Raw genomic sequence first — 25,103 nt, forward strand, 5'->3', positions numbered from 1 at the left:
AGTAACATTATGAAACAATACAGAATGACACAGAATGATTGTAACAAAATTACATAGTCAAAACAACTTTTAGTTTTTAGAAAATCAACTTTGTGTTCAGAAATAAACTTTCAAATCGGCCTGTCAAAGTTGTTTCAAAATGTCTAAATGTATATTTGCAACTTGGAAATACCCTCCTCACAGTTGAATTCAAATGTCTGATAGTTGTGTGTCCACAAATATGACTTGTAGCTGTGTGTCTACATGGTATTCTAAAAGCCAGTTATATAGACTGGAGCTCTGTATGACTAATGTCAGGTAGAACTGCACATGAACTGTCCGCTATTGTCTTTACTTATACTACCAAACAGCATGATATTTTGGCCAGTGTTGTCATTTATATTTTGGGTTACAAAAAGCTAACTTCTTCATGTATGATAATACATGAATTCCTTATCTGTTGTCTCTACATTTCAAAATTTATAAGAGAGTAAGTTGTATTGGTGGTGACTGTCTTAGCCTGTCAGTGAGGCCTCCACCGATGTGAACACCACGACAGTTAGTTAAGCAGACTGACTCTGGTAGTTTACGTTAGCCGAATTTATTGGGTGATTTTATAGTACAAGCATGGTCTTCAAGCAATCTATAAGGGACAGTTTGACATGATAAGGTGTGAATAATTTCTGCTTATTATCACAATTTATGCAAAAATAGGGAACACCGTCTTTTGCAACTAACGCTATTCAGACGGACTCTTTTGAGGCCTGCGCCAACACTTGCTGTCATATAGCATCTGAATGTCAATTAGGTTATATGATGAAAAATGCATTTTAAATAATTCAAGATTGCGGAACCAAGATGGCAGATTTCGCTAGTGTAACCTGATATGGCTATAATTTTTATTACGTCATTTTGACGTCGCTCCTGTTGCCATCTACAAATAACGTCTTTGGATATATTATGATTTATCATACTGAATTTCTATTTAAGCTTTATCGTGTACCTTTGAGTTATATGGAAATACCCAATTTGTTGCTTTTCGTCAATAAAATCACATAAATGACGTCATAATACGTCGCAATGTCATTAATCGTTACGTTCATTGAAAAAAAATTGTAACTATGATCATAATAACCCTTATCCTACATGTTACTAGATGACAAGTATCAAACAATAGGGGATATGTGTGCAGATTTTGCTGAGGTCAGTTTTGACCCTATTGTACCACGCGTAAACTTTCTAGGATAACTTAATCAACAATGAGCCAATCTCGGTAAAAACTTGTAATAAGTTATTAAACATATATATGTCACAGTAGAGATGGCGATTCAGGACAATCGCCAATTGTTCTAGGACAGATCGCGATCGCCATTTGTCCTAAGACAGACTGCGATCGCGATCTGCCCTAGGACAATTGCCGATTCTACTAGTAGAGATTGCAATCGCTATCTGTCCTAGGACAAACGGTGATCCAAACTTAATGATGCTAAGATATTAAGGAAACAGCGATATTTTTCTATAAACCATGATTTTATTCATTATTTACACAAACAGCAATATAAGTTGTGAAATCATTCAGTATATGTCTGACTGTGAAATGACATAAGTGTGAAACTGTAGTATCTTGAAACTGAGATTGATATTTTGACACCTCTTTTATCACTTTACAATTGATATTGTTCTCCTAAGGTTATGAATTTAAAAGGTGTGAAACTGTGAGTAATTTCTCAAAATTTGCATACTGAAACATTGTTGGATCACCTTCTTCCAACTGATGTCTTTCACAAAAGAAATTTTGTCACTCAACTTTATCAGAAATTACTTTATCAGAAAACATACTCCCATGAAATTTATCCATTATGAAACATGAACTAATTCACCTAAAATAGTTAATAATTGTGAAATGTAGGTAGTATGTTAACCTGATTGAAATGTTGTGCAATGATTCATTCTATTTTCCAAAGCATTTCCATTTAATCAGAATTGTCCAAGTAGAATCACTGTTTGTCCTAGGACAGATTGCCATTGCAATCTCTACTAGTAGAATCGCCATTTGTCCTAGGACAGATCGCGATCGCAATCTCTACAAGTAGAATCGGCGATTGTCCTAGGATAGATCGCGATCGCAGTCTGTCCTAGGACAAATGGCGATCGCGATCTGTCCTATGACAATCGCCGATTGTCCTGAATCGCCATCTCTACTGTGACATATGCAAACAAACTCATGGAAGGAATTTTGTTTTCTACTCGAAATGTCAAAATGGCACATGTTGATATACGCCTGGGGTCAGTTTTGACCCCATACGGTGGTTTGAGGGTTGATTACTTAATCTGTGCTTAGAAGGTTTTACAACATTAAGGACTGTTTCCGTGTTAAGTACGTGGGGGAAAGTGTCCCATATTACCTCTATTTCGCCATGCTAGATCATTGCGTAGTTACATATTGGTATCGGAGTTGAATAGTAAGAAAATACATTGTAGCGTATTGATTGCTTCTGCCCGCTGATTCAGCAATGATATGAAATTGCTCAAAAGGATAATGAAAATTTGAAGGTATATGCTACACGTGTATGCAGTTTGTAATCATAATTAGATGATAATGATGATTTGGTTTTATTATTCAAACTCAAACTTTACACGATGAACATATACAGTCTCGCAGCCAACAAATATATCAGCTGAATTGCACTGTGTGTTGGTAGAAATATTGAAAACGCGGAACCGATACACTAAGACGATTACACATTCATTTTAAAATCATCTGTTGTTACTTGGTATCATTGAAATATATTGCACATGTTATTGTTATTTAGAATTAAACTAAAAGTGCCTTAACCTATTTGCAGCTACATCCGATCAGATGATACGTATGGACAAATATTGAAATCAATGAAATCTTAGGTTTGTAATGCCGGTAGGTAAAACGTTGCTAGTTTTAACCTTAAGTAAGTATGATCCGTCTATTATATATCAGCCGGCTATCAATCTGCAAATGTGTCTGGAGTGCACGGTCAGATGTGATGTTTATTATGCTCCTCTCTTTGTACGTACCGTCAACATCTGGGGTATATACTATCAAACACATAAGATTAAAGCTGAAATGTCCTCCTGTGCGGCGTGTCTGTAGTTATGCACTTCCCATGTTCCGAGTGAAGTGAAGCAGAGCAGCGGAAATACATGTCCTGCTCAACCTAGATGGTGTTTTAGTTCATAGCAGCTGAAGGTACGTGTGGCATTTATACGTAACTAGACTTAGCACACTGTCACAGTTATCTCCAAAAGGCTAACATAATTAGTCGAAGGTAGGAGGTCGTGAAACACTTGTATTGGTTTTATTCCAATTTAACCTTCCCAAAAGAATGGTCAAAAAGCTATATCGTCCCCATTTTTAAATCGGGTAGAAAGGACGAGGTCAACAACTATCGGGGAATCTCGATATCAAGCTTGCACCAAGGGCAAATTATTTACATCGATATTGAACAAAAGACTATCAGCCTTCCTAGAAGAGAATGGCATCATAAAACCAAACCAAACAGGCTTCCAAAAAAACTACAGAACATCAGACAACATTTTCATACTTAAAACCTTCATTTCGAAATATGGTCAATCAGGCAAACGTTTGTACGCTTGCTTTGTCGACTTGTCCAAAGCCTTTGATTCAATCTGGCATGAAGGTTTACTTTTCAAACTCCTTTCTAAAGGCATATCAGGCAATGTTTTCAATATTATCCAAAGTCTTTACAACCAGTCTGAAGCACGCGTTAAAACAAGTTGGGGTCTGACAGAAAGCTTCCCTGTCCAAATCGGTGTCCGACAAGGCTGCGTTTTAAGTCCCACTTTATTATCTCCATGAAAAAAGGCTTTTTCATGGATATACTGTTTTGCTTGCGTTTGGTGTTTGTGTGTATGTATGTGTCACCGGATGCTTAAAGTCACCATAACTGTAGAACCTGTACATGGATTGTGATGATTTTTGGTATGTGGGTGGGTGTTAAGTGGTCAAGGTCGATTTTGGGCCCCCTGGCATGTGTGACTGGAACTGCAATGGCGTATTTGTAAAAATCTTCAATGTAGAAGAACTGAAGAGAGGATCGACAGATCGTCATGTTATTTGGTACAAAGATAGGTTAGACCAAGATGTACACACTTAAGTGCAAACTATGCAAATGAGACCGAATTTGCATTAGTAAGGAGGTAAATCGTTTGCATGTGTGTCGCTGGATGCTTAAAGTCAGCATAACTGTAGAACGTGTTGATGGATTGTAATGATATTTGGTATGTGGGTATGTGCTGGGAGGAGAATGATCAAGGTCGATTTTGGGCCCCCTGGTTAGTGTCCCTGGAACTACAATGGCCTATTTGTAAAAATGTTCTAAAGGGGTATAACTGAAGAAAGGAACAACAGATTTTCATGTTATTTGGTACGCAGGTAGGTTGGACAGAGATGTACACACTGAAGTGCAAATCATGCAAAGTTAGTGTGTTTGCGCGTGTGTGCGCATGTGTGTATGTTTGTGTCACCGTGTGTGTATGTATGTGTCACCGGATGCGTAAAATCAGCATAACTATAGAACGTGTAGATGGATTGTAATGATATTTTGTTTGTGGGTAGGTGCTGGGAGGAGTAACGTCAAGGTCGATTTTGGGCCCCCTGGTATGTGCCATTGGAACTGCAATGGCGTATTTGTAAAAATATTCAAAGGAGAATAACTGAAGAAAGGAGCGACAGATTTTCATGATATTTGGTACGCAGGTGGGTTGGACAGAGATGTACAAACTAAAGTGGTAATTATGCAAGTTCGGACTGAATTTGCATAAATAATGAGAAATATCTACTCTATTGTGGGCTTTGAGGTCGCACCATCTGTTGGTCTCTTATCTAGGTCAACTATTCCCAACAGGTCCCAACAGCTGGTGGTCAAACCACAAATGGGAACACTACCAAACCTGTATGTGGATACCCTTTGGCACAAAGAATAAAACAACCAGCGGCAAAAACAAACAACTAGGGCAAATAAAACACATCATATATAAAAACAAATTTCATGGAGATTTTGGGTCTTCGGACTCTTGTTTAACCTTTATATCAGTGATCTAGTTAACGATCTAAACAGGGCAGACATAGACGCCCCACTATTACACCACTCAAAAGTAACGAGCCTACGATATGCCGACGACATAGTTTTGCTGTCCGAAAGTCAGCAAGGACTTCAAAACGCAATAAACACCCTTGGAAGGTATTGCCAAAAGTGGAAACTTACCGTAAACCTAACTAAAACAAAGATAATTGTATTCAACAAAAAAGGACACAACTTCTCAAAACTTAGCTTTCGGTTATTCTCCAAAAGCATCGATGTAGTTTCTTCTTATTCATACTTAGGTGTTGTCTTCACAGCCGGTTGTAATTTTAACACAGCGATGAAAGCACTTCAAAAGAAGGCTCTACGAGCGCTGTTTAGTATCAAATGTACTCTAGGAGACACTAGGGCTCCCATATCAGTCTACTTTAAGTTATTTGATCAATGTATAGCTCCTATATTATCATATAGAGCAGAAACGTGGTGTAATAGCAAATTGAATGATACCTCCCCGCTTGAACAAACACACTTGGAACTTTGTAGATATATCCTTGGAGTTAGAAGAAACGCTAGTAATTATGCCAGCAGAGCTGAACTAGGTCGCTTTCCCTTATGGATTGGAGCGTGTTGTAGGATGTATAGTTACTATTATAGATTAGTTTGGAATGTTCCTATTGAAAGTCTTCAGTATGAAGCTTACATTGTACAAAAAGACCTTGTAAGAAGTAAAATACCCTGTTGGTTGTGGAACGTGAAGACAGTTTTAGAGGAATCTGGCTATGCCTGCCTTTTTACACACGATTATATCAACAAACCCTTCCACCTTCATGAACTAAGACAAAGATTGAAAGATATATTTATCCAAAAATTCAACTCAGCATTAAAAACAAAGGAACGAGAAGGAAATCAAGGCAACAAGTTAAGGACATACAAAACATTCAAAGAGATATATGACAAAGAACCATACCTAAATATTCCAAATTTCAAAAATCGTAGAGCAATGTGTAAACTTCGTATCAGTGACCATCCATTACATATAGAATCTGGCAGGCAGAGCCGTACCCCTCTACACGACAGAATATGTAAATTTTGTAATAACTCTTGTATTGAAGATGAAATGCATTTCTTACTAGACTGTGTATTGTATGAAGAAGAACGTCAGTCACTGTTCAAATTAATTCAGCTTGACAAGAGATGTAAAACAATATCAAAGCAAAATACTTTTAGACACTTGATGTCATGCAAAGATGTTAATGTGATGAACGAAGTATGTAATTATGTAGCCATATGTTTTAAAAAGAGAGAAGAAGCCACTAGAACCTAGATATACAGTAGGACATTTAGTATAGTGCTTAGTAGTGTATTAGACGTTAACGTCATTTTTATATTCTCTCAATTACCCTATGTATGGCCCCTGTGGCCCCATGTGCATTTATCCCCCCGGGGAACGAACATGCAATAAAGATTATATATAAAAAAAATTAAAAAATTATTGGCTGATTTTTGCCCATAACATACCTCCTTTTAATACAGTAGAAGATATGTGCACGCGACAGATATAGTCCTCAAGCTCAGTTTCTGTAGGATGCCGATATGATATACATATAGGTTGCTGTAAAAATATCGCCTGTCTCTTCAAGCTGCTATTTTCCCCCTCCATAACTTATGTTCTCTATAACACCGGACCGTAGTTCTTCATGTCACTGCGAGTATGGTGCATCCCATGGATAAGGCACCACATGTACCAGCAGAACGACGCTTTGTTCAGATGATAAATGATAACAAGTCAATCCGGGAAACGATAAATGCAACAGTGTCATCCCATTAACCTTCCGAAGCTCTCCGAACGACCGATAGATAATTCAAATGCTTGGTCCGCACAAATTTAGTCACCGACAGTATCACAGATGAAATCGAAGACCATGTGTAAATTCGCACAATGTAAGGCTACCCTACTGAGTCTGCTCACCTTGTAACTAATGAGGCGACAAGTTGAGAGAGAATTGCCTGGTGATCTTGCTTAAGGGTAAGGCTGATGAGTATCGGTACGTACAAGGTTTGGGGAATTAGTGCAATATGTCTTCATCAGCACTCATGACTGGTAGCTTATTACTCACACGTAATAAATTGTCATAAGTTTATGTTTCTTTTATCTAGCTTCATTTCATTGAAGCAGAAAGTAATGGCGTATGCCAAATACTAAATCTAGTAGAACTTCACTGAACCTGTGGTGAAATAACCGTGCTCCTCAGTATAAGAAACGATGCGTTATCGAAAAATCTCGCAAGATCTGTTCGCCGCTTCGTATTTGACAATGACATACAAATCTCGTCGACGAGTTTCCAGCTAGTACAGATTTTGGAAACAGAATGAACCCTGTTTTATAGAGTAATACTAGCTGCCATTAATTACCGTACACCGCAATTTACCTGCACATTAAGGCACACATACCTGTCACATCTCTGCTGTTACATTGGTTGCAACTAACTTCCCTATGGTATGTTTTCTATTTACGGACATATTGAAAACGGGTGAAGGCACCAGACTGGCTGTTTGTTACTGATATAAGCGTTATGAACAGCAGCTCTTGTCCATTCACATTGTCTACCGCTCATGTTGTGGGTCATCTCAATTATTGTCAGGATGTTATATCCTTTGGACGTGGAATCGTGAGATCATCACGACTAACACGATTTGCAGCCGCCATTTTCTGTCAGGACAGACTGGCGCCACTCTAAGAAGACGAAGAAGATCCCAGAAATCCTGTCAATGAACTGTGAGTTCCAAATAATCAGACTGTACAAAAGGAAAGCCCTCAAATTACTGACATAAAGACATCTGAATCGACATATTGAGAGCACATCCATTCGATTGTCAATGAATGTCAAATAAACTGGTGGACGTACCGACTAGTAAGTATCTAGTACCAGTTCAGAAAAAAAAAAATAGCCATGCCTTCAAGTACCAGAGTTATCAACCCGCAATTGATGTGTTTCGAAAATCCATTTTTCCCTAGAAGAAGTAAAACTGTCGTATAGTGGAACTCGTTACCACCAAGTGCTGTGTCCTCTCTAGATTCTTTACTTTAAACAATTCTTACAGTCAAATGTGCCAACGTTAGCTGTGACAGGTCGTTCGCTGTAATGTAACCAGCTGCTGCCGCGCCGCGCGCCTGCGAATTAAGATACAGCTACACTGGCTTTTAAGATACAGATTGAGTTTATGAGACTTTCCTTATCTCCTCGGTTTTTACAAGTCCACAATACTGAATCCTCCTGTACCTGGTGTGAGATCTCGTGAACATAGTTTCTTTCGATTTGGAAAATTCTATCTATTAACACTAAATTAATTTTTCTTTTCCTGGAGTAAGACACGCCTTCATACTCTACTCACTCCTGATTTCTTATCATTATGGACAGGGTGATGCTTAAAGCAACATTAGATATTGCAAGCTAATAGAACCTGGCCACTTATCTTCAGTTTGCCGACCATCCTCATCTCCAGGAAAACATCGATCTAACAGGCTGCGCAACTAAACACAGCAAGTTGCCACAATCACACAACTAAACACAGCAAGCTGCCACAATCACACAGCAAACAGTTCTAACTTTTACTGCTGATGGGGAGGGGAATATTTCACGCAGACCTCAAAACTGACAATATGTCCAAGTAATACAGCCTAGCACGTTATTCTTACGATGTTAAGCAGGCCCTGTAAAAATATGTAGCAGTCTGCGTGTGTGACAGTTAAAGGGGTCCTAAACTCCAGAGGGCAGTGTTATTTTCCACTAGATTATGTATCAATGAATACATAATCAGCCGACTTTTTACAGAATTCTGCTTGTGGTGAATTACACAAGATGTGTTTTTTTAAAACAATATGATACTCACTAAACCCTTGCAGACCCTATCCATGTATTCCCTATGTGTAAACTTACATCTTTATGGTGAGTATTTTTTGCATAGATGAGGGGGGTTAAGCACAATAAGATGGCCAATTGTTAATATGATATAAAAGAACACAGAGCAAGACGAGTTTTTCTTAACCACCCTGACATTCTTTTTGTAATATAAATTTTGTCAGGACTTTGGCACATTGTAATAAGCCATATCCTGAGGTTGTTTGATTTAATTAATCAGAAAATAGAGCGTCACCTGGGGAATTCGGTAGAATACTGAATGCTTTTTGATGCGCACGGGACTAGTGGGTACTTTATCGTATACTGTAAAAGTATTCATTTTCACTTCCTAAAATTATGATCTATTGGAAAATAACTCCCCCTCTGGGGGTTAGGACTTCTTTAAGAATGTAACCGTCTTACGCTCTAATAATTTGTCTTTTTCAGATATAGAATCACAGAAGTTCAGAGACTTTATACCTCTATGAAATGTCTTGAGTCTTCTTAGATTTACTGTTCTATTTTGTCCTCTTGATGCTGATGATGTTCAGTGAAGGTTCACAACCAATCTAGGTAACATAGGTGGGAAGATTGGTCTCGGGGTAAGCGGTGAAAAAACAAAAGGTATGACAACTATAGAAAACCCTACACCAATTCTACTTGATAATAAACAAATAGAGTATGTCGACAGCTTCACATACCTAGGAAGTACTATTACTAGGCACGGTGGCACAGAAAAAGACATCAAAACTCGCCATGGCAAAGCCACGGGCATGTGGCAGTACTTGAAAAAAATTGGGCTGTCTAAGCAAATCAACACACCCTTAAAGTTAAAGCTCTTTCAGTCCATTGTGGTACCGACAGCCATCTGCGCATGTGAGACGTGGAAAAGCACCGCAGAGACAGTACAAGCTCTATATGCATTTCAGCGCAAATGTCTGAGATCAATTCTTGGCATTTAATGGCGAGACCGTGTTAAAAATGAAGAGCTTATGCAAAGAGCAAAAGTCCCCTCTACGCCTCTTAGTACAACTGTAATGAAAAGAAGATTAACTTTTGCCGGGCATGCATGGAGATTACCCGAGCACAGAACGACTAGAATCGCCATGATTTGGAAACCGAAAGTCACATGTCTGAGAGAACGGTCTGAGGAGAAAACGACGGGAAGAAGCTTGGATTACATTCACTGTTGGAGGAAATGGCGGTAGCGGCACAAGACCGCAACCTTTGGAGGAGGAGAATCCGAAGCCAAGTTGACCTATGCAACTAAGTTGCGGGAGGATCTAAGGTCTAAGGTAAGGTGAATGTCATCTCTTCCGTCAGAACACCATGTTTACATTTCATCACATATCATGCAAATGTAGTAGTGAAGAAAATGACTGAGGATAGAGCAGTATGGAGAGAGTTCACCATGAGGCTTACAACTTACAGGCCATTGGCCTAGAGGCGTCAGGGTGAGAAGGTGAGATTATGCAAATGTCACATTTGCATACTTCATACATAGTGATGCACACCTTCAACTAATTACACATGTTACAAGTGTGTTATTCTCACCAGTTACCACAAAGGAAATTATGTCTTCATTTGAATAATTGATATCTGTTCATTTTCAACCTGCCATAAAGTAAATTTCTCACATGTATAAAGGCTATATTAGGGAAAACACTGCAAATATATGAGTTAAATCCTATCTTTTTATATAATCTGCATCTCATTGTGTACATCTCTGTTTAGGCTAGCTGGATACTAAATATAATGGGAATCTGTCTCTCCTTTGTTAAGTTATCCTCCTTGAAAGATTCTAACAAAAACGCCCATGCAGTTCCAGAGGAAGCTACTATGGGCCCAAGCATACACAACTTCTTCTTTGCATCACAAGATCCATGCTGCTCCAACAAAAACAAGGCTACAGCACATCTAGGACAAAAGATACCAAAATCGGACGTTCTGGTGCAGTACCAAGGTCATAACCAGGGGGCCCAAAATCGACATTGACATTCGTCTTACCAACACCTGCCAACATACCGAATATAATGGTAATCCGTGAAGAGGTTCTTTGAGTGGTGCAGACTACAAAATCCGGGAACAACCCCAGACAGGCAGTCACACAGACACGCCGAAATCTATGCCTCCATTTTCATGTCGTTGATAAAGTCAATCATCTATACAGAAGTCTCAGGGCGAATCTGCGTCACCCTAATTATTGTTAGCCCTTACATTGCTAATTTTTTTTAATAAGCCAAATATCATCTCGTTCTCTATGTTTGGTTATTTCTGCAAACCATGGCCTAATTTGCTATTGACACGATAACTCTGTTGCCATCGTCTCATCATGAGCGGCCTCAGACGACGGGTTTGGTCATGGTAGGTCCCGACAGTCTTCGCCTAAGAACGCAACAAAAACATAAACTTAATCCGTATCCGTGCGTTGTGAAATATACGACCATTAGTTGACGTTTTGAGCTGGGTGCATATGTTTCACGGTATAATAGAAATGCTCCGTCTTCACGTACATGTAAACCTTAAAAGAACGACCAGATATTCCATTTTCTCCACGCCAGAAGCTTGTCACAGCTACATGACTTTCTCAACAATGACGCAAACCTACTAGGACGTTAGCGGAAAACACCATCATTCATCCGACGCCAACGTTACTTCCAATATTCCAGTTTATACATCATCGTTAGCAGGACGGCTTGAAAGAGTTAAAGAGTTTCCGTCGAAAGATTGAAATCCAATCTTGTTCGATTGCTTTTTAGCGTTCATACATCTGACTTAAAAGTGTGAAATTCTGAATTAATGAAATATGGCAATTTGCAAATATTCTTGAAGTGATAACCAAATGTTCTTGAAGTGTAACGTGGTTCTGGAGCGGTGTAGACAGTCCTGTTAGAGTCGTAATTTAAAAACGTCTGAGGAGGTAAATGTCTGCCACATTGAGTAATGAAAGAGACGAAGGGAGAAATCTCTCTAAGTTTGTTCTGGTTATACCTTTTACCTCTCCATAGGGCAGCAACATACCCTGGGACACAGTCGACATGTTTCCCATGTAAAAATTTAAATATCTGTATCTGAATCACGGCCTGAATCACGGCCTGAGTCCGAAACATCGAAGATTCAAGAAGACATAAATGGCCTGACTCGTTGGACTGTTACAAACTACATGTCCCTAAACCATCAAAGTACAAAGTCATGGTGTTTTTCTTCGCCAAAAAATCGCCCCCACCGCCAGTAATCACAATTGGACCAACCCAACTTGAAGTGGTTCAGACAGCACTTATCCTGGTAGTTGTTATCCTTCAGAACAACCTGAAATTGACTGAGCATGTCACTACGATCGTTGACAACATGGACTGGACATAAGTGACCTAATACTCATCTACGTTGGTTTCGTGCGACCTGTTCTCGAGTACTAGTACGCGTGTGTGATTTGGCATCCCAGACTGCCCAAAGATCCATCATTGAAGCTAGAAGTCTAGAAGAGAGCGGTCAGAGCAAGAAGGATTGTACCTATCTTCTTTATGTGTAGCCATACTTCAATTTCTTATCTGTCTCTAGATCTCAAGCATGACTTGAAGAATAACTTGTATATGGTAAACTTTCTCAGCCGGACCTCCACTGATGTGAACTGTACGGCTGCCAGACGCATACTGAAGCCTATAGTTTACATTACCCCGACATAGTTTTACTGGAGTCTTTAAACGGCTTCTACGGTTCAGTTTTTAAGCGGTGCAGCAAACCGATTTCGTTCATTTTTGATACGCTCCAAGCTCTTCACGAAACGACGGGCTGACCGTAATGAAACAGAGCACTAACTACATTCGGTCCCGCCTGATCGGGTCCAGGCCAGTACACGACATTCATTCCACCCTGGTGGAATCGCGCGCCTGTAATTACTCTCGAATTTTCTGGATTTGCGTATCCACGATGCAATCGCTTCTAAACTCCTTCGGCGGTGGGAGGGAGAAGGCTGTTGTTACTTTCTATTTCATTTGTTGTCTATTTTGTTTGTTTGTTTATCTGTTTGTTTGTTTGTTAATTTGTTTGGTTGTCTGTTTGTCTGTTAGTTTGTTTGATCGTTTGTTTGATCGTTTGTTTGTTTGTCTGTTTGTCTGTTTGTCTGCTTGTCAGTTTGTAAATTTTGAGACGAGACTTTTGGATGTCAATAATTCCTTATTGGTACCTTTTTAAAAGAGTCTTAATTAAATTATTAGATATAGTTTAGCGGTGTGGCGAATGGGACCTAGAACCGATTAGACATGCATGTGATGGAAGGTGTCAAGTGTCTTTCTTATCTAGATACGTCCGTCCAACTTTCCTCTGACATTCCGGACCATTCATATAAAGTAGGACAGAATACCAGCACGGCAAGAATAGGTTCGTGTGGAAGGTTAGACGGACCAGTTTCTCCTCACCTTCATCATAGTGACAGAAGTTGTTCTTGTTTTAATACAGAAGTAGTAGAGTGATAATGCGGTGACAATAAATCTCAAATCTTGTTCCATGAATTTTAACAATGATCAGTTACCTGAATAAGGAATGAAAATAATACCAGCACATCTGTACCGACGTGAATCAGAAACGATGGCCATATATACCTCTCTATGACTGTGATTTTGGGGCGTGGTATTGTCTTTGCGTGTATATTTATTCCGCTGTTTTTTCCCCTTCTTTTCTGTATTCGACGATCCACTGCTCACGATCACTGACAAATTCAGTGAGATATGTTTACAGCTTTATTTGATATGGCTAAATAGGCCTAATTTCACAAGTTAACTCTGGTGAAAATAATACCTAGCTGCGGTTAGGAACGTCTCTCGGACAGAACGTAACATGGAAGTGCTTGAGAAGAGTCACACCTCGAGCACGTAAAATAACCCAGCAGCTGTACGAAAAGAGGAGGGGTCATTTTCGGTGTGAGTGGTACAAACCTTACAGTATGGTCCGGGTTGACATCTTGAAAATGTGAGTCCCCTGTTATGTCAATCCTTCCACAAATGTGGTAAATCTCAATAAACCACAAAGAAAGGAAAATCTTGTCTATTTCTAATGAATGAATGAATGAATGTTGAAGACAGGTGATACATTGGGGAATAAACTACAGTTCTTGCTATAGGTGGGAGCTGCGAACATTCTAGGTGCAAAATGTATTATTAGTATGCACGCAGATAATCAAAATCTCAGCCTAGTAATCTAAAGATGATATTAATATGCGTCCTGTAATTGTTTTCCAGTGAAAGGCCGACATTATCTGAGATTAGAACCCAGTCCTCGCCAGGCGGTCGCGCCACAGGGCAGAAATTGTGTGCAATCTGCACACCGTAAGCATAGTCATTACAGCACATCAGGCTCCATTTACCTTGATCAGGCAGAACACATGCGGTCTCCAAAACATGAAAAAGAAAGACTACACTTGATTTGAAGGTTTACCAAGATAGTTTGAGTCCTTTGATAATAAAATGTGACCAGGCTTTAGAATTTCCCTTATCAAACTGTGCGTTTTGACAATTACTAGAACCAGCAGCGTTTGAACACCTTAACTTATTAGTAATCTCTCTCTCTCTCTCTCTCTCTCTCTCTCTCTCTCTCTCTCTCTCTCTCTCTCTCTCTCTCTCTCTCTCTCTCTCTCTCTCTCTCTCTCTCTCTCTCTCTCTCCCTCTCTCCCTCTCTCCCTCTCTCTCTCTCGTTCTCTCTCTATTGTTCTCTCTCCCGTTCTCCCTCTCTCTCTCGTTTTCTCTCTCTCCCCCTCTTTCTTGCCCTTGACGAACACGCTGAACATTTTGCAGAGCCCCCTGGATATCCTTTAGCTTCATAACTTCACGAACAAGCTTTCTGACTACTTTGCTCTTGGTCCCATGATTCCAACGGAAGATTGTTGCCAGTTATATTCACGCATCTTTTGACCCGAACATGCTATGGTTTTTATCTTTGTATGGCAGATAGCTTGTAATGTAAGGAAAAATTAGTACAGGTTTGGGCGTTTTTATCAGAATATTCCGACGAGAATAACTGATAAAAAAACGACGGATTCCCATGATATTTAGTATGCAAGTAGCTTACACAGAGAAGTACATGATAATTTATGCAAATTGGGACTTAATTTGCATAACTAATTGTTTATGTGTTTTTATTCTAGGCATGTTGTGGCAGCTAACAACTGTTAGTTTTTAAACTAGGAAAAATATTCCCCAGGGGCCCGACAGCTAGTGGTCAAACCACAAATGGATATACAACCAAACCTGTTTACTTGTTTTTGTGGATAGCACAAGTGTTGCTTAATATAATGAAATGATAAGAATGCAAATCCGAATCTAATTTGCATAATTAATGAGGACATTTTATAAACCCACTTCAAAAATGCAACAACATATGTAACTGAGAAATAAAGGTACATTGATAGATAAAAGTTATGCTAATGTAGACCTAATTTGCATAATTAACGTGAAAATATTGTTATTCCATATTCGTAGATAACTGTATTTCATACATATGGCAATTAGAAGTTATGTGACGGTGATCACGGTTGAAAATGAATTATGCAAATGTAGATCTTATTTGCGTAATGTATATTTCATGGAGTTATGATGTCTGAAGTCATCGCCATTTCAAACCCCATATATATCCCGTTCATGGTCTACCACCACCTGAAATGCTGTTCGTTACTGATGACGTCATTAAGGCAGTAGTCGTTGTCGACCATATGGGAAAAGAAAACTGGATTTTCTAATTTATATAATGACTGTTATAAGACGTCAAGTCATCTTTAATCTATGACAAAAATTAGTACTTACTTTCATTTCAAAGCACTGATGAGTCACCCATGTAATTGGCAGATAGGGTGATAGTAGCTAATTTGTACCTTCTGGTGTGTGAGCATATGAAAGAAATCCTGCAACCACACAAGTCGTCTAACTGCCCCTTGTCGATTGGCTGTTTGTTCAGCCAATCAGAGTTTACCCTATGGTATGCTTAGTGCCTAGTAAACGAGACTGTGTGAGGTAAAATGACGGAGCACCTGAAAACCGCGGAAGATTGTAAGTACATCTCTTTCTTTACGACGATATATTTGTATACGCATGGTATGGCGCCAATCGCGTCATCAGATCTACGATAACGCCGAGCGTTTCCTGTTTGTCATAATTCTATTACATCCATGTAATACTTTTTGTTTAGACCAACAATATCGCTGGCGCACGTACGCGTGTATGCTCAGTCGATTTTTCATTACCCCCTTGCATATATAAAGCCCACCGCTGTATGCATTAACTCGATATTCTGCCGTATTCTATTATCTCTCATCTGAATCAGGAAGACCTCTCAGTACACGCCGAGACAAAACTGTCAAGAAAACGCATATCTAGGTTTACCCATTGGACGATAGAATACCCCTAGGGTGTCAGAGTTATTGCGATCTATTTCCCTTGTGCTGTCAGCCGATTGACAATACACAGAAACATACCATATGAAATGAATCTCGTCTAAGGCACAGCATTACTATTTTCTGCTATTAAGATCATATTTCTACTGCATGTATTGCTGGTTCCATTGAAATCAGAGATAGGTTTGAGATATGCGCTACATTTCTTTTGCTTCAAGATTTATTTTCCACATAAAGGCCGCAAGGACGCTTTCTTTCCTCTGTTCCTGCCCCCGATCAGTGTCTTATAAAATCATTCTATTTCTATATGAAACCTATATGTCAATAGGTTAGGTGTTATCCTAGCTGTCCACCGTACAGGCTCGGGGCTGAGCTTGCCTACATGATCATGGGCCTGGGACAATAGTAGCCGTGGTATTCTCCCTTTTAAATCAGGTCTGTTTGTTTGTTTGATTGATTGATTGATTGATTGATTGATTGATTGATTGATTGATTGATTGATTGATTGATTGATTGATTGGTTGGTTGGTTGATTGATTGATTGATTGAAAATCAATATACGTCAAGGCATGTGTGGATTCAGTTTCAACAAGACTGTCTAATGCTCATTTCGGATCACATTTTACTGATTGATTTTTTCAATCAGGAAATTAGAATAGTACTTATTGAGGACTGCTTGCATTGGTCCTTTTTCTTCTTCTGAGAAGTTAGTACAAATTAATTTGTATTCTAAACATTTCTTTTAAAACAATGACATAATACCAAATATTTCAAGTATCAAAACCAACATACCATGTTGATTATGTTCCCTCCCTGTCAAGGCAACAGCATAGGTTTTTCGCTGTACGATCACGTAGAGGTTACTGAAGCTCCCGCCTTCACGTACATGTTACAAATATTCCCTTCTGTACAGAAAATACCATTGCAATCATCCAGACCCTTACATTTTCTATGGTCATGGAAAAACGTGGTCACGTATGGTGGAAGAAGCAGTCGTGGCCTTAACTATGTTATTATTAACCTGCTTGATTATATTATAACATATCACATTATCATGAAGCCAGATTACATTTGCCAATGACAACTCCCCATTTTATATCAGTTATGACGCCGTAAAGTCATAAATGCCACAGAGTTACGACTCTTTCTGTTAACATTTTTTTGTTCCAAAAATGTCTACCGTCTTAACATAACTGAATCATATTTAAACACATGTGAAATAAATATAAAAAAATCATTTCAATACAAGTCAAATTTTTGGCCCCTTGTAATAAATAGCAATAGCTAGTCGGGCAGCCTTGGCTGCTGTACATTGTACACAGCCGAACAAATAAATAAATAAAAATAAATAAGTCAAATTTTTACGGAAGGGAAAAACTGTATTCTCGGCACGCCCACTGTAAGTGGAACCGCCCAGATATGGCCAGATGATGTTGACCAATCAGAAGAAGTTATACATATCACCTAGCAGATGAGAATGAATGGAGTAGATTTAGAAAAAAAAATTGACATGCCAACATGTTACGAAACAGCAATGTTACGAAATATTGTCTGTGGAAATGTTGGTTTCAAAATTAAATCTCTAGTCATCTTTGTACCAAAAGGACAAATGTATAGTTTTTTGTATGCGTTTCTAAAAGAATGACTCATGTAAGTTCATTAAAGGATCTTTGTGTCATACAGGAATCTATTTCTCTTATATCCATTGGGTAGTCTTTATCACCCACCTTATGCCTTATGTGTATATGATCATTTGCTATAACCACCGAATTAACCACCAGACAAATCTTTTGGATTGGTGCCACTGGTTAGATGAGCCCTACATTTGCGTTTCATCATTAGATAGACTACTCGCGTTTTATTAAGTGCAGACATTATCCAAAGAGATCGCCAGGTTGCTGCCAGTCTCGGAGCTAGCTGTTCAAGGCGGGTCCCTGATGAACCTCTGTCCCAGAGTCGTGACCAAGACTCTTCCTATACTCTGACCCTGGTGAAGGTTACAATTAGTTTGGCACCACAGGTATTCCCTTAAATCTAATATCTGTCAAAAGCCACTTTGTAGCTAAAGCACCAAGGAATGAGGAACCTGAATCTTTACCACGCTGGCTTTATGGGTAGCGTATCGCGTTCCTAGATTAGTCTCGCGAGGTCTCTCCACGTGATACTGCGTGATCTTGTTATATGGGCCATAGCAACGATAATTGCGCTAGGAAAGTGAAAACTTATAGTTATGATAAGTTGGTGTGACACCAGTCACCATCCATCAACTGCAGGTTTTCCACACAGCGGTATGAAGCCGACTGATCATGGCTTTGTACCTGACCTGAGGAGAGAAAGGGGAGTTTGGCTCGGCTCGACAGAATACATGACACACAGCCATGATACTAGAGGCTGACAGCTAGAGTAGAGGTCAGACAACTTTGGAATTTAACACATTTTTCACTCGAACTCGTAAGTAACTTGACGATGTGGTGAATTCGAAACCATTTCTTATCTCTCAAGGCTCCACACGAATCTTTCGAATATGACAATAGTCTATGGAATGGAATCGTTTATGGCAGTTTTGTTCCAGTTCGGACGCAGCCTTTTCCACTACTTAGATGAAAACTTTATTTGAAAACAGGCATTTAAGCAATTATTTACCAAAACAATTTTGTATTCCTATTTTGGTGTCCAAGCAAGAAAATCTGATTTCTCGATGAATAACTGAGTTGTCTCCGCGATAACAGGTCCAACGCAGACTAACGATAAAGATATTCTATATCGGACTGTCGAAATCCTTCACTAAGTATCTATCGTGTATGCAAATTATGATTCTATCTCTCCTATCATGATCGTTCATCTTCCCTTTTCCATATAGTCTAGTAAGAGTTAATCTCAATGTGACGGACATTTAATATAGAAATATAAAATCGTGTTGTTAGACTCCAGCAGAGAAATGATAGTGAGACTTTAGATCAGCTGCTTCGTGTTGTTTGGAATAGTATTGGGTAATAACACCAAAATGTGCTGCCTGGCCCCAGTGCGACACGCCCCCGTAATCTCTGATATCTTCAAAAGTACCGACGGTCCTACTGCCGCGGGGAATAGAAGATTCACTCGAACAAGGAGCGCCTCTAAATATCGTGTTGCCCTCATTTTACTTTTATTCATGACGGTTATACGGATATTCGCGGCTCTAAGGCTTTTACCAGCGGTTTATATCTTGAACTGGGACGAACTCGGCCAAAGGTTCGCGCCAAACATGAAACGCCTGAAGGATGACAGCATCACTCCGTAACAAAGCACAAAGCAAACATATCGATACATTAAAAGTTGATATATATATCCCAGAAACAAATACTATTCACTAAAATCACACAAAACTACTTGTAAGTTCATGCATATGTTTACTTACCTTTCCCTGTTAGTAAGTTAACGTTCACCAGAACTCCCGGTGATAGTGACATAAAAACGAACTCTCCGGTCGAGAACAACAAAATGAACATGAAATGAAAACCGATAGCCGGTTTATCAAAGACTTCAATAGTATTTTCCATGTTCATTCTCAAACTTGGTCGGTATCCAAGTACCTCAAAACACGAATATAGAAGTAAAACAGTGTGTGACAAGTAAACTACAACGTGATACAGCATAATCTACCGATTTCCTACGTCTCGAAATCAAAATGGGTAATTCTCGTTAGCACCGCTAACAGTTACCGATAATACCAATAGCGGCGGTTAAAGGGACCCCCGACAACCACTCTCAACCGCATGGTTTGTCTCTCAATGCTTGAAGATCCAAAGTTTCTCGGGCTTCTGCGCTCCCCCTACCCATATTATATTTTGGTGGAAGCACTCATGAACCTGGGCTGGCGGGAACGCCGCTGCCTAGATATAAGTCAATACACCATGGCGACACCTGTACACGAACTAGACGCGTCATGATCAAGAGATAAACGAGTGTCAGACGCGTAACACTTCCAGACGCTTTGAAATTGTTTCAGGCTTGCAGGAGTTACGCCTCGCTCGGTTACATGGGAGACCAACTGTCAGAGGCACAGTTACATCGCCGGGTTCAGGTTTATATTTGTTTTACCAGCCCCCGTGATAGTAACGACTTGTCACCTTGAGCATCTCTGGTGCAGGTACAGACGAGGGCATGTCACGTCAAGACGGTCGTAGAATTAACGTTACGCCCTCAAATGGAACAAACGATACACGGTCAACCACCATAATGAATTTGAGTACGTAGATGTGAAAGCAAGTGCCGTTCGTCGGTGATCTTGGCTTCCTGCTATGATGACTCGAGTGATTCAGGCAACTCGGAGATGTTCCTCGACCAGAGATTTATTCATGCGCAGATAGATGTACAGGAATGTTCAAGCAGGGATAACGATAGTACGGACAGTTCTTCTCACTCTGTGACAGGTTCACAATCGAATGGATGCCAGTGACAAAGAAACGTACTTTCCGAGGATCAGACTTCTGCAAGCTGCTGCTCCCGTTTCTCGGAGCGGCCCAAGTCAGCTAACAGAGTCTTTTCCAAAGAAAGCTTTGTTCCCAAAAACTTCCCAGTTTGAGAGTGTTTGTCTGTTTTATCTTCTAAGTTTTGGGAGTGGCCTTGGTCCAAATAAGGTTAAACGACGTCAAGATTCTCTACTCTTATTGGGTAGAAATATGTAAATTTGATTTAATAAGTTCTCAAGAAACTCCGGATCTTCAATGACAATTGAAAGACAGGCCGTGCAGTTTTACCAAATGACCAACTTAGTTTCGCATTAAAAGGCCCCTTGGTGTATGACCTCCAGGGTCAGTTCGGTGGGTTCACGAACTCTTGCCCCGGTCAAACATTCCTAACAATTTCCCTGGGCACTGTCCGCCAAAACTTCTTAACCAATCGAATAGTCGGATTCACTTGTCCAAAGTTTCTGGACTGTACCATCGCAGAGTGAGGGAACGAATAACAGGGGTATTGTAACCTTATTGCATAGTACATCACAAAAAATGATCACCACTCATTCATTATACAATTGTTAACGTTGGAACAATTATTCGCCATTCCTTCAAGTTCATACAGTAGTTCAGTTACATTAGAAACAGGGAAATCCCTTAGGAAGTCTAACATTGGAGTTGTCTATCTGTTACCATAGCAGTCTTCTATTCAGAGGGCGAACGTGGTCATTAACAACATGTCAGCTACGCCTTCTTGGCACCGATGGGGTCTGGCAACAATCTTCCCCGGTGACCGAGATATAGGACGTGGGTACCAGAGGTACACGTCAATCAAACAGGAGCGAGTAGCATCAGTAGTGACTCCGGTCGAGTATAGTAATCTTCTTAGTTAGCTTAATCTTACTACTGGCAACAAGTTTCACGTGCGGTGATCTGTTTACAAGTATAGTTTGTCCGTTAGTGGGACTTGACCCTTGCCACTAAGTCAACGTAAGTGGTTGTCGCGTCAACTTCGTAGAGACTGTCGGAGAGGATAGAGTTTCCCAGCTGTTGGACTGGTGTCACTGCCAGAATGACGTGTCCTTAATTACGTAGTCTCTTACCATCTAGTACGGCCCTTGCCAAATGGCTGTTCATTTTTTTCTTGTGTACATATTTACTTGTTTACAGATGGCCTGGTATTAAATGCAAATAACCTGAAATTCGGTATGAGGGTGCTCAGGGCACATGCCCAGAAGACCCCATTCACACATATGGCATACACTCTTTCAAAATGGTTGAATTCGGGATTTTGGGCCATTTTTAGACCTAAAGATTTATATTTTGAAACTTTGGGCCTTTTCATTAAAATCAAATGATCTGATATTGCTCGGAAACAAACGTTGGCCTCTATAACTGGTCATGATTTTCTTCTCCTACTCCTTCCTCTGTCAGAACCTTCAAAGGGATTCATCTAAGTCGCTCCTAGCTACAGGCTAAATGAGCTGAAATTTGGTATGCAGGTAGGGTTAGTAAGATGGGGGGAGGGGTCAAAATCACTGGTAAAATTATCTTCAGATTCAGATTCAGCTTTATTCTGATTGGCATTGCATGTGACATTATTATAAAACATAAATATCCACATGAATTGCGCCAATACTTACATGGCTTGCCATTGACGTAACAGTTACATAAGATTGCTTAAACATACAGTAAAGCCCCCGTCACAAATGAAGAATTTGGCTCGGCCGACTTGTCGGCGAGCTCCAAATGGCGATTTTCGGGCGAAGTACGACCGACGTCCTGTCGATTCTACGGGCTTCGGGCGAATTTTCGGAGCTCGGCCGACGTTCGCGGGGCACTAGAAGCTGCGCTTAAATTCAGCGAGGCCTCGGCGACGATTTTTGAGCTCGCACAGCTCGTCAACAGTTTGCCCGTAGCTCGCCCGAGCAACGACCAGCGCTCGGTCAATATTCGGGCGGGCATCCGAGGATTTTAGACCCGATTTTTGGTCGGTCGGAGGTCGCCCGAACTCTTCAGCCTCGTGCGAGCCTCGCACGGGCTTTGTACAATAATCGGACGACCGTCGTCAGTGTTCCGGCCGACTCATGAAAAGTAAGGCGTGCTTCGGGCGAGCGTTGTACTGGTGTCGATGGGAGCTTGGACGGGCTCCGGCCGAACTCCTTCTTGTTTATAGATAAAAGGTAACGACAGCTTGGTTTATAACATAGATGATGAATAACACTTTAATATTAACTAATACTAATATCAACTTGTCAAAGAATGCTGCCGAACTTTTCTAATGAAAGACAATTCAATTGCAAAGTTAAATTTTCATTGAAACAATTTTATCATAAATAAAATGTTGACACCGAAGACAATACTTCTTTTTTCTTTTTTTTGGTATTGGTTTGGATGTTTCAATTTATATATTAATGAACTTGGGCTTGACTTTTGAGGCTTGACTTGACTTCCTGAGTTTTTCCTCCACAAAATGACTAGTTGAAAGTCTACTGAGTCATTTTAGATCTATGTTTGTCTGCCGAGGCACGCCCAGGCGTCGGCAGGGCGTCGATAGGCTTATCAACGGTCGGCCGAAGCTCGGACGGCGTTCGCCCGAGCTTCGGTCGATTTCCGTTTGCGGAAAATGTTTGGATCGGGGTTAAACGACTGATCTGTTGACTTTGTGGCTCCTGTGCTAGTATTCGGATTGGTTTATGACAAAATTCCTGTTTAAGTTATTATTTTCAGTGTGCCCACCCACTTCACTCATGCCCGACAGATTTGCCACAACTCAGAAAGTAAAGTCGGTTCTAATTTGAGCTTGTTACCAGGTCAGTTGATTCTGACTTTGTCCGTGTCCAAGACATGGTACCGTCTTATGTGGGATTTATGATTATTAGTGTTCGACGGACGTCGCCCGAGCTCCGTTCAATTTGTGACGGGGCAGGTTTTCAGCGAAAAATACGGTCGACACTCGGGCGAATTGGAAATTCGGCGAGCTTCTGGCGATCTACAAAATCGGCCGATGCTCGCATGAATTGTGACGCCGGCTTAATTACATGATTCCTAATTCATGGACATTAATACATGATTACAAACGGTTTAAAAAGCCTAACAACGTCCAGATGAAGCGTTGCTAAGATAAAAGTAACAGCCAATACTGACTGGTTTTAAAAGGAACTTCACCGCTCATTACATTACTGACGGCCAGAAAGGATCCATCAACTGACATTACCGTAGAACAGACGTAGAGATTGGGGTGCAAATGAAACTTCATGTCTTTTGGTTTTACTCCTGGTTGCTCGATAGAGACCATCTCGACGAAGACTGTAAAAATTGACCTGAGGTGGAACAAAGAAATCATTCAGAGGAGAGCTACTGTCCTTCAGAATGTCTTGTAGTGTTTTCAGAGTTGCTGTGTCCCGTCTGCTAGACAGTGGCGGCAGAGAGTCCGACGGAACCGCTATGATTCTCTGGCAGCGCTTCTGCACACCCTCCAGCATGTCTGACAAGTGTTTCGGGAGCCCGCCCCACACAGGGCTGGCATACTCTAGGAGGGGGCGTATAAATGTCACATAAATCTGGGTTAGCACATCAGTAGGAAGGCCAGCCTTCTTGGCAGCGTAGAGGTAGTAAACCCGTGGTCGAGATTTCGTTAACATATAGTGAACATGTACGTCCCATGTGAGGTTGAAAGAGACATGTGCACCAAGGAGTTTAAAAGAACTTGTCCTTTGTATCTCATGTCCAGATATTGTTGGGTGGGGAGGGACGGGTATGCTTGTCTCCTTTCTAGCGCTGATAAACATGTCCATTGTCTTCTTCCCATTCACCCCGAGAGAGTAGGACTCTCCCCAGTCCACGATGGAGTCTAGGGCTTTCTGGGTTTGCCCAGGAAGGGAAGCCATGAGCAGTTCGGAGGTTATAAGATCATCAGCGTATTTTAACAGGGATGATGGGCACTGGCAACCGTGCGTCCAGAGAGTTAATACAAATAACGAAAAGTGTTGGAGATAACAGCCCACCCTGGGGTACACCTGCTAGGACGGCGTGGGACTTAGATAGACACGAGCCCCATCTAACTTTCTGTGTTCTGTCCTCTAAGTAGCTGCTTAGACTCATCCATAAGGACCGCCGGATGCCCATGTCAGCCAGCGACCTTTAGTAGTTGACCATGGTTGATGGTATCAAATGCACGGGTAAAATCCACAAACACTGCGTGAACATCCAGTTTGGGATCACTGTTTAAAGCTTCATGCCACGTTTGGAGAATATAGAGCAGTGCAGTGACTGTTGACCTCTTCCCCATGAAGCCATGTTGTGACGGGGCGAGACTTCTTTCAGTGTCCTG

At 40.5% G+C, this 25,103-nt stretch overlaps 1 pseudogene; it reads right to left on the bottom strand.

The window, feature by feature from the left end:
• The window catches only part of LOC136439577 (vasoactive intestinal polypeptide receptor 1-like), a 96,667-nt pseudogene that overhangs the window by 70,704 nt on the left and 860 nt on the right, over positions 1 to 25,103 (bottom strand).

The sequence above is a fragment of the Branchiostoma lanceolatum genome, chromosome 8 (assembly GCF_035083965.1).
Source record: "Branchiostoma lanceolatum isolate klBraLanc5 chromosome 8, klBraLanc5.hap2, whole genome shotgun sequence".
In the NCBI taxonomy this organism is placed as follows: Eukaryota; Metazoa; Chordata; class Leptocardii; order Amphioxiformes; family Branchiostomatidae; genus Branchiostoma; species Branchiostoma lanceolatum.